Below are 18,273 nucleotides of genomic sequence, written 5' to 3'. Positions count from 1 at the left end.
CTGATTGATGAAAGTGATTCTAATGAAGTATTTTATACTGATACAAAATTTACCCATGCATTTTGAGTTCGTTTGGATGCATCAGCAAACCATGATTTCTAGACAAATTAGTTAGAACATGTATAACATCGGCTTTGTCGATTAAAGTGTTTTACTTGTCTTTCAAATTAAAGTTAAATCGGACGGTATATAACTATAAATTAATCAGTAAAAAGACATGGGCATGCAGGAATGCCGGATTGGTTGGTGAAGGAATTGGAATGATGTAAATATAAATTTGACATCACATTATCGTTTGTTCTTCCTTGACCTGTGTTGTACCGTATGGTTAAAGTGTGTCGCAATAACGTTATGAGTTACTTGGTTGTAATCAACGGCAGCATCGCTTTAACAAATGAACGGTAACGACATCATTTTAATATGTTTATACCGTGGGTACAAACCTAATATGCCAACAAGTTTGTACTGATATTCCAAAATATTCCAGCCGTTTCAATTAACGTCGTCTAGTTTTTCAAGTTTAAACTTGTTTCGGCTGTCCTTAACAATTGGAATTGGTTTGTTTTTTAAGTTAGTTATCGTTTCTTTCCCAATCTAATTAAAGCAGACAATGTGTTCCCTAAAATAAGTGATCTTTATTATTGTATTTGTATTTTTTCAAATTGTACGCATAATTTGTTAGATCGCAAACCAAATACAAAATGGCTTAAAGTGTTAAGAACTGAAGATATAATATATATAATGAGGTTTTGCGTGGAACGTTTAACTCTAAAATCCAATGTCATATATGAGCTGTTTCGTGTCTAATCGTTAGAAAATTATCATAATTAGAGCAAACATGCTTACGTTCAACATGACAACAACAAATACTATATTATTATTTAAATAATGCAAGGGTCAGTCTGATCGATGCACTAAATGGAATTTTAATATATAATATATCCGCTCAGGCGATTAACGTACGATTGTATTTAAATAATTTGCAATAAAGCCATTGATGCGACGTATCGTAAGGGCGTCATTTACCAGTTCTTATTTTGACACACGAAAGACAAAATTTAGCGTCATCGTATTGTCTTAAAGAAACATAATATGCGCATGCTTATTATAATATAAGACAATACCAAAAAGAAAAATGATAATTATATAATTATGTCCCGCAAGCATTTAATGTTCAAACAAAATGCGGCACATTTTTGAAATATTTATACAAGCCGCTTTATTATGTAAAATGTGGGAAAATTATGAAAACAAATTGCTAAAAAAATTAAATGTGTGAATTGTTGAGCGGTTAAGCTTGTTGACCATTTGATTTGCTTCAAGTATTTTCGATTCCCAATCTGGTGTTTCTGAAATTACATTAGTGCTGTGTATTCAATTGCAGTTAACGCGAACAGTTTTAAAACTTTTTGGTTGTGTAAACCGTAATCATGAAAAAACAAAATCGTGCATATTACAATTATCCTTTTGCATGCATATAAAATCGTAATGTTAACAAATATAGAAATGCACAAGTAAAATAATAACCCTTTTGAAAGTTCTATATGAAAAAAAAACTCATTCCGTGTAGACGGCCGCCCTTCAGTTTGGTGCCTTAGTTTCCGTAACCACTACGGCACGAATACACAAACATTCGCCGTTATTAATTATTCGTAACCACTCCATATGTATTTAAACGATAGGAGAATAACCTGTTATATGTTCAGTCGAACTGATTCTTTAAAGGCGAATACATGCTAATGCAATAAACTGGTGAACGAGTAAAAATTTGCAAACAGTGAAGCGATTCTTGCTGTCTTGATAGAGCTCTTTCTCGCGACAGCAAGGTTAAGTAATGAGTATTGCAATATGTTTGATTCATATTGTTTATAAATATACAACGGAATTCAATTTTGCATCCAACACTGCACCTAGAATACCAGTGTTCACGTTAATATGGTTTCTGCAGTACGTTAAGTTTACGAATATCTAACCAATATTTATTTTATTTGAGAAATATTAACCATCATTCAATCGCATTTTCTTATTGAATTCTGCTGAATGATAATTTGTTTGTGTGTTCGCTTTTCGCACAAAAATCGTTGCCTATATTACAGGGAATAGAGAAATAAACATTGAAGGGTATATAGATGTCTTACAATCTTTAATTGAAATACTACGTCTAGTTTTTTTTCTACCGACTCTTAACTCAACGAACGATGATCGCACACAGAGCTTTGATTTTTGTTTACGTAGCGACATCTGCCAGCAGTGTGTTTGTGCTTGACGCACATAGTCAATTGTAACAATGGCGTCTTCGATAATGTTTGTTCAATTCATAATTCTCGTGGAAATAAACATCATTGCAGGCATGTTGTTTTAATTCATATATCAAAGAATTATTGATTAGTGTATATACATGTTAAACATAAACACAAGTTAAAAGAACTTTGAAAAAATTGTGATGTCACATTTTATAATTTTAATTTGCATTTCAGGCACATTCTCAAACAAATTTGTTTATTCCGACGATATCGACGATGTTTTGGTGGACTTTAGTTTTGGATGGACAATTAATGAAACAAAACACGTAAACTGTTTTCATGGATCCAACAAAATAGGAGAGTGCTATGATTTATATGGATATAAATGTTTCCTGAATTCAACGAGATCATGTGTGTACAGTATGTCTACGAATGCAGATTTAACTGTTGTAAACGTTACAATTATAACATTCAGCGACAAAACTTCCGGAAATTACAGTTGCTCTAAAAACACTGGTACAACGACAAACACAACATGCGTACAAAAAGCAGGTACTCGTGTATTTTTATTATAAAACCGTATGTTATTGAAGTAGTGATTGTGTTTATTAAGAAATGCACTTATAAGTGCTTGAATTTCAGTTTATTTCATTAAAGAAATATATTTCAGAAATAGCGAGATAAAATCATATAAACACAAGAAATTTAGCATTTTTTCAAAAGGTTCATACATATTTTTAAATAATTATAAAAGCATGCGAATGGAGATGTATGAAAATATCATGTTGGACAATTATTTCCTTAAAATTCTATGTTTTTGAAAGTATATCACATCGTTGATATTTTTAACCTGTGTTTAAGTTTCAACAACGTCGACATCTTCGGCACCAACGACAACTGCTCCTACTCGAGGTATATGTCTTTTGTGTTGTTGTTGTTTTGTTGGTGTAGTTGTTATTAACAGTGATATGCAATGAGAGCAGTTTTATAAATAATGCTTTATGTTTAACAAAAATGATACTGGAAGAGAAAAAGCTGATCAATGGTACATAATTTGCGAACCGAATACTCTTTTTATGGCGTGTCAAACGTTGCAAAATTCTATGTTTCAATATTTATGTGGTATATTTGAATACATATGATCTATATTTCCATGTTTGTGTGGTATAGTGGTATATACGTGTTTTATAAAGCCATATATATGAAAAGGTAAAATCCTATATGTATGGCATAACACATATATGTTGTATAATTTCATATTAGTGATCGATATTCTCATATATATGTTCTAAAAGTTCGTATCTGTATGCAATATATTTATATTCATGCGTTGTATAATTCTGATTTATTTGTTGTATAATTTTCAAACTATTTGTGTGTTCTGAACTTTTATATGCGTGTGCAATAATGCGATATGTTTGTAGTAAAAGTTGATATATATCTTCGATAATGTGCATGATGGGTAATATTTTAAACGGGTATGACTGAAATGCGGAAAGCTTTCAGTTAATGGAAAGGGTCCCATAAATATTTAAGCTTAACATTTTATTATTTATTTATTGGGATACTTATAACAGTATTGTTATATATATATATATTAAACAATATTCACAATAAATATATATGAGGCCCTTTCGTTTACTGGATTACCAACATGAGTTAAATTGCACATAACTGTGAGTGAAGTGTTCAGTAGCACGGTTTGATTCTGGAGACGTTGAACATCAGGCGGGTCTGTGAAATCAAATTGGCATATGAACATGCACTTAATTAAAGTACGCGATATTATTTTGAAAAATATGCTGATGACCGTTATTAGATTATTCATATTATAATTTGAAATGGCTAAACAAAAAATTAATAATGTTTAAATAATGGTTAAATACATAGAAAAACATTTGATGCTCAATCTATAAGCAGACATGTTCAATATTAATGCACATCTGTACTCACATAACATTTCCATTGAAACGGTTACAAGTGTAGTCCCGACAACACTCTTTCCCACACTATCTGTCATGGTGTTTTCTGCTTTACATGTTACATTTCTCTCTATTTCAGTTCTCACATTTCTTATTATCAGAGCATCACTTTGTTGTGCTACATAACCAGACCAAGTATATCGAGGAGCTCGATTACCTCTGGCCGAACATATTTTTTTGAACGACCATCCTCCAATAACTTTAAATTCATTCTCTATTGGAGTGACGTTATTGTACATCAATGCTATGGTCGAAGGTCCATCTTAAAAGTATAACACATATGCAATTGATTCATGATGGTTTTATAAACAAAATTATACGATACCTAGTCAAAACTCACATGTAAACTTATACTTAGTATATCAAGATTTGCGAAGGAATAGTTACTGCCAATAACATTTCCTTTAAATGATGTTTCCATAACATTTTTGCCATGCAATTGTGTCTTATGTCCGTTGTTCGCGTTACATTGACTATCGTTAAAATACTCCCTTTTATTTCCGGTATCCCAGGTGTATGTCGAGTTCGGAACACTGTCAACGGAGCACATCAAGATAATGGTACTTCCAACTATGACTTTAATTGGATCATGTAACGCATTTCAAAGTGCATCTGAGTTTGTAGGAATTGTGTACGTGATTGTAGGAACACCAGGGCCATCTACAGACAGACAATTATGCAATAATGATTCAGCATATACAGAAATTAAGATAACATTTGCAATAAACCCTCAATATGTGCACCGGTTCTTATATAATACTCTCGCGGATACGTTTCTTGTTACATTAGACGTTGATATTACTCCATCAAATTCAGTCATAGTGTTTGTAGCTTGGCAAGTCCATACAGCATCATGTTGCACACTTATGACGGTAAATGTAGGTGAATCAATCAGTTGTCCATTCCAGAATACCGTAGCCAGGGGATTGGCGTCACTAGTACAGACTATGTTGATGTTGTCACCTCTCTGTACTCTTATTGTACTATTAAAGATTTCTATGATCTTGTAATTGCTTGATAACTTTGTTATGACTGGTTGATCTGTAATTGCTGATTTCACTATTTTTAATGTTATTACTGCGTTAACATTTAAGTGCAATGTCAACTTCTAAGGTGAGTATCTTTAAAGCTTTATTCGTACTCTGATATTTTTTTTACCATTTAGAAGCGATTATATTATTAAAGATTTGCCCCCTGTTGTACCAAGAATTTTAATTATCAAAATGATTTTAATCCAACTTACACAATACGTTTATTTTTAATGCGATATTCTTCTCTGTAGCCTCTGCACTATTTATACCGTCAAATGTGCGCATAACATTATACGCCTTACATGACACGCTACCGTTATTGCGAGTGAATGTACAATTCAGAAAAGCACCGGTCGATCGTCCGCCCGAGTAAGTCCAATTATACGAAGGTTGTGGATATCCGGTGCAGAAACAATTCAAATGAACGAGTCTATCCTCTCGTATTGCAAAATCAGTTGATATACCTAGACTGTTGATAGTCACTATTGGGTTAGAAACGGGGTCTGTAAACGAAATATCAAACGAGTTGGTTTTAAATACGTCTAATGAAAACTCATTCAACTATCGTTTTCTGAATGTCGGAAAGACATATTCAAACAATCTGCAATAGACATAGCGTACCAACAGTAACAAAAAAAACACTTAAATATTTGAAATGAAACACACACTACATTTAAAAAATATGTTAAGTACTTACACTGTACTCGAATACTCATGTTAGCTGATAGAACGTTACTAATGGATTTAAACTCATAACTTGCAACGCAGGATATATTTCCACCTATGTACCCGTAAGCGTTTGGTATAAATTGTAAATCACTTCTTGCGACGTCATCAATGTGCGAATAATTAGCAAGGTGTGTAATGTTTATGTTGTCGTTGAACCATTGAATACTAGCCACAGGCCGGCTTAATGAAGCGATGCATGTAAAGGTAGATACGAGATTGAAAACTGGGTAAGCAACTGTCGTCTCTGGTAGAATGGTTAAGGAAGTAAGTGGAACTGGAAATATAACAATGCGATTTTTTTATTACCCAATAATTAAAATGGGCAAATTATTTTGAGTTTAAATGAAATGATTGAGCTATATGTTTCAATATATTCGGATGCATTTGACATGATGCAATTTGATTTGATTTGTGGAACGCATATGGGTCAGAGTTTCACTATTGAAATGAAATCGATAACATGTGTAACATTATTTAAAAGATTATAATCATTGAAATTCATATACGGTACAATGCAGCTCGTAATCCTTATACAATTCCCCATAGCGAAACCACCGTCGTTTCAGGCAATACTTTGAAAATAACGCCAGATGTGTTACACTATCTGCGGTGATTGTTGATGAGTGTTGCGGCAAAGCAACGCGATGTTAACAAGATTACTTTGTATGAAAACGTAAATGTCAGTTTACTTCATCATTCCCATGTTTATTAAACAATATGTGTGCATGAACAACGTAACAACATAGGTGCATTGAGTTTCCAATATTTAAATAAAGAATCGGCAAACCAGTACAGATTCGCCACTTAATGTTAAATTCTACACACAAAAATCATGTATATGTACAATGCCCCTTTGAACAGGTTTTCTTTAAATTGCATAGTTACTTTAACATAAAGTTACCTGAAATAATAATAATGAAATCCTCAATAATATAATTATTACTTAAGCTTGTATTCTTTATCGTTAAGGAAACTGTATTCAAATAAACTAAATTAGATGTCTACATATTTTAAACAAACTTCACATGTTTTGTTTGCTAAAAGTTCACAAGCAGACACGCAATCATACTCGTATTAATTATTCATTATAAAGGTGTAAGAAATATGAGCAGTTGTATTGACGCCCGTCAGTAATATTTGCGCCCGTTATTAGAGGTGACAAGTCGCTACCTTTACACGGCTGTATATGCACATAATAAACCGGCGCAAAACCTGCATCATTGCGATATAAAAAGGAAACGATACAAATATGTTTACAAAGTGAGTCTTCATTTCGGCCATTTTTTTTTCTTATCGATAAGTTTTGTGAAGACATATACATAAACCTCCCATCGGATGTAAAGTAAATAAATTTTCGCTGATGGCTGACGCGGCCCGCGTTACCGACAGCGTTTCGTTTATAAGCGTGTTAAATCCCTTAGTTAACGCGATCTTAAGGCTCACTATCGCGATATTTGTGCGTTTATCTGCGTCGTCAACTCGTTGTTTAAGAACTGCGATCTTTTATGTATATCAACATGACCAGAGTCGGTAGAATGTTTGGTTCATTATAATACAGTTTAATAGTTGCAGCTATCAAAATCATATTTAATTTTGCTTTTTGGATAGTATCAAAAAAAAATATAACTAGGCAACGTTCATGTGTTGGTTAAATAGAACCAAATATCCCCTCGTGAAATGTTATAGTGAACATAAAGAATGTAATGTTGTATGGAACGGTAATTGCTACAAAATAACTCGAAATAACGAATATCAATTTAGGTACCAACTAAAAAATTCAAAGAGTTTAATTTTGAACACTAATAAGACGGTATCAGTGTTGTCTTTATTAACAAAATGATGTAACATTTGTATTATGCAGTTTGCTCTTAAAAAATGCTTTACCTTGACCGCGGACGTGTAATATTTATGCCAACCTTTTAGGATTCTTCCAATATTGACACATATAATTCTAATGATATTTCAAAATAAATCGTGTTTTACATTTTGGTACGTGTATGTATACAACGCATGATATACAGTAAAAGTCAAGAGCTCAAAAAAGAAAGGGTTCGTTCATCTTTATTTCATTATTTTTATTAACAATATGATGTAACAATTGTGTTATGCAGTTTGCTCTTGAAGAATGCTTTACCTTGACCGCGGACGTGTAATATTTATGCCAACCTTTTAGGATTCTTCCAATATTGACACATATAATTCTAATGATATTTCAAATTAAATCGTGTTTTAAATTTTGGTACGTGTGTGTATACAACGCATGATATACAGTCAAAGTCAAGAGCTCATAAAAGAAAGGGTTCGTTCATCTTTATAATTAAAATATTAACAACTACGATCGATTTCGCTTTATCTATTGGTATTTGTCAAAAACTTGTAACCACATGTTTTTTATTGCAAACACAATTTTTTAATAAAGTAAAGAACTCTTGGAATAGCTTTCATTATTTTTATTAATAACCTGTTTGGGGTTTTATTCCAATAAGGTTTATACGTTGATCAAGGGGTGAACTGCATTTGACTACCCCCCCCCCTCACCCACATTACAATATCGTCCTAATTAAGTACGTACAGATTTCCCCATGGATGCGTTGATGACACTGAGCGCGAATGAACTAAGTCCAGTTTTCAGAGGAAGAGTTTTAAAAAAACTTGCGCATAATTTTGAAAGTTTGTCTTAACATTTTGAAAGATAACATTATAAAATGTGGACATGTTCTAAGATATGTATAATGAAACTCGTAACACACAAGCGTATTGCAAGCTATTGGTGATCCAAGTAAGCAAATATTATCGTAATTGATAAAAAAATATATTATCGCAGTTTTAAGCGAAATCATCATTGTGTACATATGTACAATTGAGAGCAAAATATAATATAAACTGTTGTCACTTTCCTAATTTTGCATGTTAAATCCGACATGTTTACAACTGAAGCTTTATAATTTATTCCAAAGCTTATACAAGTAATTACCAATGAAGCCGTCATTTGTAGCAGGCGTTAGAACTTGTTATTAACACTATTATAGAAAAAAACACAAATGAGTACCAGAATGATTGATAATAAGACAATTGACCTATTGATAACTTACATATTAATCTGATTGTGTAGCTTTTGCTTTCACTATACACATTTCCATTTACAGCTTTGCAGCGCCAGCTTTGTCCGTCATTTCTTGAATTCATCGTCTTAATAGAACACGAGTAGACCTGTACTGATAAACAGGAAAAATCCATAGCATTGTTGTTAGTTTGACACTGTTGATCAGCATCTAGCCATTGTTGAGCAATGACCCTTTTCTCTTCTTCTGATCCTTCGCCATTCATGAACCATTCAATCCTTTTCGGCGGAGATGACGTGGAACATGTAAACTTTATGCTACTGTTTACGAAGACGAAGACATCATTTACATCCACAGTAAATGTCGGCGATGCTTTGTACCCTGTATTAAAAAAAAAATCTATATCTGGTAAACAATAAGTACACACACGTGTTATCAAAATGCTTATATCTTACGCATTTCAAATATAGTTTCAAATTTCCTATTCAATTTAGAGTAGATTTACTTAATCATTACCTTTCAATACGAACATCTCAATTATAAAACAAATACAATTAACTACGGAGAAACCCATAGCTCATCATTTTAAGTGATAAAATAATCCTTCATGCAAAACAATCTACGTGAAATGCTAGTCGGTCATACAAGGAAATTTGAGTATCGGACTTGTATTTACAATAATGTTATCTTTCCTATCCCGGAAAATAAATGAGCAGCATAATTAGACATATGCCATGAAATAATTTTGATTAAAGACCAACTGTATTATGATTTGCAAAATTTGATTATGGGTGTAAATATACGAGTTAATGTATCATTCTTTCAGTATCCGTTGATTATCTTGCTATAGTTAATTATGGATATGTATATGTTTATATGCCAATAATACAGACACAGTGTGTAAAATTCAGTGTACATTTATCACAGCAAAAAACATTGATATAAACCTTTTGGCTAACATATGATATCTGCAGAAAATAATGTTTTGCATTTGACGCCTCATTGCACCTGAGTTATGACTTTGCTTGTCATGCTATCATTTATATCCGGTTTTACTCAAGTATATTACGTTCTCCATTAAAAACCGCCATATTCGGACGGAATAACTGAGAGACGCACGGACGGAAAAATACGATGGTTGGTCAATAAATGTATATGCTGGCTTTTAAAGATTAAATATATAAGGACTCATTCTTGCAAATAAACAAAGAAGGATACAAATAAGACATGCCATCTAAACTAAACAACAATGTTTACAAAATTAGCACTGAACCATGATCGCCCTACTGCGTGGTTACCAATATTGACGTAGACGACGTCGCAATTATTTATGTTCATATGTAGTCGAAAACAGTCTCACAAAATAAAAAAGTGTCTATTTTCTTATTTTACTTTGGCTGAAATGACCTTTCATCATTTAGACATTACTTTCTTCCATTAAATGCATATAGTTGTGAGGATTGTTTAGTGAAGCAAACCGTAAAGGTGTTTTGTTATCGGGTTTGCAGATTGTATTGGTTAATCTGCTTATCGAACTATGGTTACTATAGTTATTAATTAAATATAATAATAACGTTTAAGTCAATATCAGATAAGAATGTCGGATGGATTGATTATTCAATAAAACGATGTGAACAGAAACATTAAAATGGATACTGAACTCTTATTTGGTCTTTCATAACACGGATGGTACCGCATCGCAACAAGTGTATAGCCAAATCATTATCATTAACTTGGTTGTAAACACATAAATCAATGATAATTTAAAAAGGATAATAACGCCAAGATCAGTTTTAAGTGGCAGAAATTACTTATCTGTTGAAAACTGTCATATATATAGCAAACAAGCAAATGTTAAAAATGCCACCAACCGATACGTTATATGTGCATTATCAAATTTAGAATGTGACAATCTGAGACAAAATTCAACAACTAATGTATACCTATGGACAAACTTTCTGCAGATCTAAGAGTACATACGGCAAATAACATACTTTCGATCTCATTAAAATAATGTACAAATAAGCATATAGTTCGTTAAATTATATGGGCGCCATTAAACTTCCTATATTTTGTAACAATAAAACTATAAAAGGTGTCATTTCCTTTTCTGAAATAGCACAAATACGCAAATGCTAATTATACTATAACAAAACACGAAAACCTGAATCAATTATATCATGTAGTGGCCAATGCAGTTAATACGATGAAGCCAAACATCGCACATGGTAATAGAAAATGCGTTATTTTTGTAAACTAGCAAGTAACTATGCTACCACAATACGTAACATTTAACTTGTGTGGATTTGTTGCGACCGTTTTTGCTTGCTGCCGGTTTGTCGTCCCATGCCGGTTTGTCGTGTTAAATTTAAATGCCGTTTACGATCTTTTGTTTCTTAAATAACATTTCATTTTTTCGACCGGACCGGAATGGTTCTTCAAACAATAGTATGAAAACAGTTAACAAAACGCATGCAAATTCCTATTATAATTGTCCCAATACTTCGATAATAGTCTGTATTGAGTCAAGTTTAAGGACGCACTAAATACAATAGTAACCCCTTATATCAGTACAATATCAAATACTCAATCCCGAGATATGTTCAGGTAAGTATATGTTATCAGTTGCAAGAAACATTGTCGTTCTGTGTTGATAAACCTCTTACTCACGACAGAAAAATTACGTTAAAATTATAATTTTCATATTTGTGATTGATATTGTTATTTATATTAATATGTAATAATCTCAAGTCGACGAATGCAATGCAATTTACATTATAGCGAAGAATTTTATTGTATATAACTGTCGTGCTCTCTTGATTCGGCCAAGATAAATTACCAACACGCCTTTAAATAATAATCACTCAAAGAGCTTTGATTTTTGTTTACGTAGCGACTACTTTAAACAGTGCGTGTGTGCTTGATATGCACAGTACACGGTGACAATGGCGTCCTGGATTATGTTTGGAGTATTACTGATTCTTGTGGAAACACACTACGTTTCAGGCAATATGTTTTACTGATATATCTTTGTAAAATTAAAATTAAAATGTATTTCGATGTTTATAACATAAACACAATTAAATTGAAATTCGAAGATTTACGATGTCTCAATTTCAAGTTTTATTTGATTTTACAGGTATATGCGAAGAATATTATTTTGATGCCGACACACAAAATGTCTCGTTGACATTTAAATTCGCATGGGAAAATAACAAAACAAAACACGTACGCTGTTTACATGATAACAAAATAATAGGAGAGTGCTACAAAATATTTGATTTTGAATGTCCTCTAGAACCAACTAGCACAGGAGTGTACAATATGTCTACAGATGTAGATTTACCTGTTATGAACGTTACCATAAAAACATTTGATTGCGCAACGTCAGGAAACTACAGTTGTTTTAAAAACCCTGGTACACCGAACATCACTAAATGTGCAAAAGGTAATACGCGTCTGTCTCGTGAAAAATAAAACATTGTATGATGTGAAAACTTGATATATTTCGTTTGTACAAATTAAAAGATACACGCTTTTGAATGTAACTGTGTTTAAAGTACATAAAAATTGTTCACCGATTGTGAGGTTAACTGAAAAATAAATTGAAAATTATTCTTTTAAAATGCTATGTTTTAAGAAAGTCCATTTCATTGTTGCTAAATTTGTTTGTCTTTGTTTAAGATTCATCAACTTTTTATCATATTACTACATCGGACTCTGGAGGTATAGTGTGTTTGTTGTTTGTCTTTTTGTTCTTGTTTTTGTTGCTAATAACAAAGTAATGTAGAGCGATAGTAGTTTTAACGATATGTAAAAGGCTTTGCATACATGATTATGGAACAAAAGACTGCAAACTTTGTTTGCAATCCCATCACCCTCTTTATTATTTTACATAAATGTCCTTATTTTGGAGATTGCATTAATGTTACAGAGCAACATGCACTGACTATCATATGTTCATATAACTCTATTGCCATCGTTCACTTGAACAATTAAGAACCTGCGATTTATGAATCACGACATCAAAGTAAAAAACAATTGTGCAAAAGTAAGTTTATAAAACAGCGCGCTTGTAAACCGACGACTCTCCAATTGAAATCGACAATTTTATATATGTACTTAAACGCTATGACATTAAACAAGCCCGGGGGCCATGCCACACTAAGTTCGTGCATATATCTGCACATGTGATATTAACTGCACTCGTATATAAGGGTTTCTCCGACACGCCGGTGTATGCATGCTTTAAACAATATTTATACAATAGTTTTCTTGTTACCTATATTTTACGTAAGGGCAATTTCGGTTAAAAATATATATGTTGAAATGTTTCCTTATACTATTCCAAATGTTCATGCTTTACTTACCTTAGCGCATTTGACTTGTTAACTTCGGATTGTAAGTGAATAACAGTCTCGTGGATCCTTTTACTCTATGTACCGCGTTTTAGAATCGTTGATAAGCTGGACGTAATATATACACACACATACACACACACATATATATATATATATATCTATATATGGAGAAAGATATGCGATATATGTCTATATATATATATATATATATATATATATATATATATATATATATATATATATATATATATATATATATATATATATATATATATATATATATATATATATAATTTAAAACTAGTATTTGTAAAATAAAGAAAGTATAATAACTACCTTTGAAATATTATATTTATTTAAAAATAAATCTGAAATTATTAAATGTATTATAAGCTTCTATTAAATTAATACAAATGAGGGTGATTACATAAAAGGAGAGATCTGGCAGCGCGTGTATGTTGCTAAATTAATAATTGCATATGCAATTAGTTATTTATAAACAGACAGTAACATCAGATCATCTGTTAGTTTTCTTTTCATTACTGTGTGGCATATGTAAACGTAAATTTGATCATGCTATGTAAACAATGTTTTGTTTCTTCTCACATTTCACTTAGTGACTGTGATCAACCAAAAAAATCCTAGTCAATGCATTACATTTGAACATTTAACAATGCCTTGATCGTTTTATACGAAGCCCGAAACCATTACAGCCGGCTTATAGTAGTAATGTTTACATGTCAATTATTTAATAAAAGTTTTTCATATTTCAGCATAATCATTATCAGTAAATTTTGTAATAAATGTTGCCTTTAAGAAGGTATGTAACTCTTCCGTCATTTCGATGAAAATCCATTAGAGTTGTCCTGCTTGAATAGCTTCGGTCACATTTGAGAGCAGTTTAAACGCATTACTTCTTATTGAATTCGTTGACTTATCAAATAATCTAAACAAACTTGATTGATTGACCCGTTGATATTAATATATTAATATATTATGCATATATATATATATATATATATATATATATACATATATATATATATATATATATAAAATACATGTATTTAAACACCGTTTTAATACATTTTCAGCAACAATAAAATACAGCATTGAATATATGAATTAGTTTGCCTGTATATTCAAGATATGCACTCCGACAGTGTACACATTGCGTGACGGCCTCTCTCTTATATGCTTTATTATTGTCTACAATTATTGATTGAACTGAATATCGTTCTGTTAAATAAAAAAAAGTGTCAACAAGAAGATATTTTTGTATTGTATACATTTTCGTTCAATATTTAATAGACCCATATAACTTATCAATCGATTCAGCTATGATAATTCAGTTATACTATTGTATAAATTTGTATTTCAATTCTACTGTTGTTCTGAATGTTAAATATAGTATATCCACAAAAATGCTTATTAAATATATAAACAATACCTCTCATAATGGCCATTAAGCGCTCACCCGTATTCTAGGGCACCAGTTGCTTTAGAATTGAACAAGTGATCTAACCCTTGACAATACTTGACCCACAATCAAACATGACCTTCGTATTGTTAATTTTCATCAAGACTGAGTCATATATGTAGCATTAGAGTGGTAACAAGCCTTTTTAAGATTTGACCTGTCGACCTAGAATATATATATGTTATCACATGCTTTTAAATGAGCAAGTTAAATAAATATTTACGCAAACATAATGATAAATCCCGAATGTTGTTTACATGTTGTGACGTCATTTGACGTTGCAACGCCATTTCAGCAAAATAACAAAATGCGATTGGTCAATCGAACAAGCCAATGAAAACGCTAACAAAGTATATTACACATGTGTAAGATACAAATATTCGTAATGGTTATATTAGATGGGAAACAGGGTATGGCATGTGATAAAAATACATCCGACCCGGGTTCAAACGTGGCCTTTATATTATCCAGATAATCATCTTTCCAAGTTCATCAAGTTTGGGTTATAAATGTTGCAGCTAGAGTTAAAACAAGGTTTTTAAAACTTTGACCTGGTGACCTATTTTTTTTATTGCACATGATCTTAATTCAAATACAGCCTAGGTATTGCCAAGGAGAATTTGGACGATTTTCATCACGAATGAATCATAAATGAGGCTTATGGAGTGAGAACATGATTTTTTTAATAAAAACTTTCAACTGTGACCAGGTATTTGAACGCACGTGATCCAACGCAAATTGACTGCCTGAGCGCTAATGGGCTAATGCAATTACCAACAATAACTTGATGGACAGCTGGACAAATTAATATTTGTTACTCGCTGAGCAACTCATAAAATGCTGTAGCACCTATGTGGAGATGTCGCAGCAAATGATCGGATTTACTGTTTAAATTTGAACATGCTGTGTATTTGAAAACAGCGTTCATGCGGATTATCGGACGTCTTAGGGACTTTCACAATTTGTAAAATGGATGTACGACTGAAGTTGTTGGGCGTAATTTACGCCCGGACATCCACTAACGGTAGCGCTGTAATACATGATGTACTGTGTCGACTATATGGTTTTTACACATACCAACTAATGTTTTGTAGATGTTGCTTCAGAGGAATTTCTGCATACACCCAATATACTGGGTTCATGTTTGTCTTTTAATAATAATAAAACTATTTATTATGTCTAGTAATCACAACAACTGCATTTAAATACAAGCGTGTGTCACTTTAATTCAACATTTATAAAACATGTTGACCAACCTTATTCATACACTACATCATTTCATGCACTTACAATTGGCTGTTTTGTGTTTTACCCACTGTTGTTTTCGATCATATATCAATCTTACAGCATTGATGCAAGTGTTTCTAAAAGCCCCATCACAACCTCTGTACCTTTACTTATATGTTAAAAATGCGAGTCTGGTATATAAACAACAGTATTTCAGTTGCAACTTTACTTATATAATACATCAATACAACAAGTTACGCGTGATATCCCAGGTAAACGATACATCACACTTTTTGTTAAACAATATATAATGCTTACAAACAATGTAGCTTAAGGTGTGTTGGTTTTCTTGAACATATTATATTTTAATCTGCACAAGTTATCGTGGAACAATAACACCAGCTTGCACTGACTATTTACAGTAAAACCGGCTATTGGTCTGCAAACGCACCGCTACAAAAAACATTGATATAAAAAGATGGTAATGATGATGGTGGCGGTGATGATGATTATGATTTAATAATGATTAGGATACAGATGAGGGCAGTGGTAGTAGAAGTGAAGCTAATTATAATAGATAATAATGAGCGAGAACGGTTTAAGAATTATAATTTGAATCAAAATTGTATAGTGTTCGACATGAGATCATTGAGAGTCGACAGGCGTTAGTGATGTAAAAACGTGCGACAATTTGACATGTTCATGACTGACCTAACTTTCAAAAGTTATCTTATATTTAGTTTTCCTTTATATTGGTATTGAAACAAATATAATCTTGTGTAAATATAATATAAATAGTTATGCCGTTTTAGAATGTTTAAACATTTTACCCGCAGTTTATAACTTGTGACTGATTCTAGAAAACATAAACGCAAAACATCTTACCATTCAATTAATCAACATGTGTCTGTCCATTTTAATGAAAACTGCGTTGGTATGTCTTGTAATGTCTCTGTTCATATTAACTTGATAACCAATCTTTTAAAATTACAGTAACGACACGTACTCCGTAAATCTTGGTCACTTCCGTTACACCTAGATTGCCTTACATTGTCAATCAATATGCTTTTAAAACCAGCTCATTCAGTCAAGTTCCACATATATCATATTTTAAACGGAGTTGTTACTTGGGGAAAAGCGACGCTTATGGTTAGTGATCCGGAAACATTATTTTACGGAAAGAACTAAATTGTTTCGTGGATAAAAACTAAAGCAAGTAATATCAAAATACAGAGAAATACCTAGAAACAAAAAACTATTCGATGATACACATTGTATACTAAACTAATGACTAACGGTTTCAGACGATATTACATTTTAAGTGTCCGGTTGTTTAACAATCTATTTCAAATGTCAATAACCAACATATGCAGTGGTCAAGAACGATTCGGACAGTTTTTAAACAGGGCTATTAAAGGCTCTTTTGTTTGAAGCATATTGTTGACGACACTCGACAAACGATGGTCAAAGCCGAACATAAAACAGCTTACCACCACAAAAGCTGACCAATAGCATCTCACTGAAGGGTAAATATGACCAAATAAAAGGTATCGTATCAATACTATTAGATAACTATATGACATATTCACCTTAATGTGTAAACGGTGCAGATATATTTTAAGAACAAACGGCAAAATGTGGACCGATGTTCGCGTCCTTAAACTATTGCAAAATAGAAAGCGAAAAAGTAATGAAACACAGCAGAGCTGTATAACGGGTATGAGTTTCATGAAGTAGAGCGTAAAATAAGCCCTTTGTCCCAAAGCGATGTCGCAATACATGTGTATATATACAAGATGAATGATAAGGTCAAAGTTGCATTACAATTGAATATATAAAACAAACGCCAGACTTAACAGGAAGTGTAGCAAATAATAATTACCATACGAACTTCACTAATAAAAACTTCATGGTGTATATTTATATCATAGTTCCTGTTCTTATGTTGTAGTTGGCCCATGTAAGTGTTTTGATCAGGCTTAACACTGTTGTTATTACTTCCTTCTTTTCTATATATTTACAAAATAAATACGAAACGGTCGAACGTTATAAACACATATATTTAACGAACCAGTGTGTCTTCAAATTGTAAACATATTTACGTCCGCGTGTGTATATAATATTGTCTAATATTACCTTTTTTAAGCTCAAAACTGTT

The 18,273-nt window shown here is 32.1% G+C and overlaps 2 protein-coding genes and 1 long non-coding RNA gene across 3 annotated transcripts in view; 1 reads left to right on the top strand and 2 right to left on the bottom strand.

Moving 5' to 3' along the window:
- LOC127833749 (nephrin-like) overlaps window positions 1–18,273 on the bottom strand; it is a 199,568-nt gene that overhangs the window by 49,501 nt on the left and 131,794 nt on the right. The window lies entirely within an intron of this gene.
- The window catches only part of LOC127833758 (uncharacterized), a 178,448-nt gene that overhangs the window by 51,179 nt on the left and 108,996 nt on the right, over window positions 1–18,273 (top strand). The gene's annotated exons all lie outside the window — the stretch shown is intronic.
- Window positions 1–18,273, bottom strand: part of LOC127833751 (nephrin-like) — a 53,592-nt gene that overhangs the window by 23,706 nt on the left and 11,613 nt on the right. The gene's annotated exons all lie outside the window — the stretch shown is intronic.

The sequence above is a fragment of the Dreissena polymorpha genome, chromosome 6 (genome assembly GCF_020536995.1).
Source record: "Dreissena polymorpha isolate Duluth1 chromosome 6, UMN_Dpol_1.0, whole genome shotgun sequence".
NCBI classification, from domain to species: Eukaryota; Metazoa; Mollusca; class Bivalvia; order Myida; family Dreissenidae; genus Dreissena; species Dreissena polymorpha.
This window is presented reverse-complemented; position numbering and strand designations above follow the sequence as displayed.